The sequence below is a fragment of the Pteropus alecto genome, unplaced genomic scaffold (assembly GCF_000325575.1).
Source record: "Pteropus alecto unplaced genomic scaffold, ASM32557v1 scaffold78, whole genome shotgun sequence".
In the NCBI taxonomy this organism is placed as follows: domain Eukaryota; kingdom Metazoa; phylum Chordata; class Mammalia; order Chiroptera; family Pteropodidae; genus Pteropus; species Pteropus alecto.
This window is the reverse complement of record NW_006443124.1, coordinates 17,749,285-17,749,831: the sequence shown is the minus strand read 5'-3', so window position 1 is coordinate 17,749,831 and position 547 is coordinate 17,749,285.

Genomic DNA, 547 nt, shown 5'->3' with positions numbered 1-547 from the left:
TGCAGATTTCTTTCAGACTCACTGCCCCACCTGGGACGATTGCCAACAGCTTTTAATTACCCTCTTCACCGAGGAAGAAGGCAGATGCATTCAGATAGAAACACAAAAGATAGCTGCGGGAGGGAGGAGAGTTGAGGAAGCAGGGGAACAGATTGAGGAGGAATTTCTCTCCACCCACCCAGTCTGGGGACACAATTCTCAGGCAGGGAGAACGGCATTAGATCGGTACCACCAGATTCTAATTGGGGGAATTAGGATGGCAGCTCGTCAGCCAACTAATCTTTCTGAGGTAACTGAAGTTATACAGGGCCCTCAGGAATCCCCTGGAGTGTTTCTTGAATGAGGCGTACCAGGTGTTCCTGAGGCCCCTGAGAACCAGCGGGCAATTAATATAGCCTTTCTACTCAGGCAGCCCCTGATATCCAGCATAAATTACAAAAAATTAGAAGGTTTTGCAGGGATGAACCTGTCCCGGCTTGTTGAGATGGCCTAGAAGGTGTTCAACAACAGGCAGGCACCGTATGACCCCACACGTATGGCTCAAACC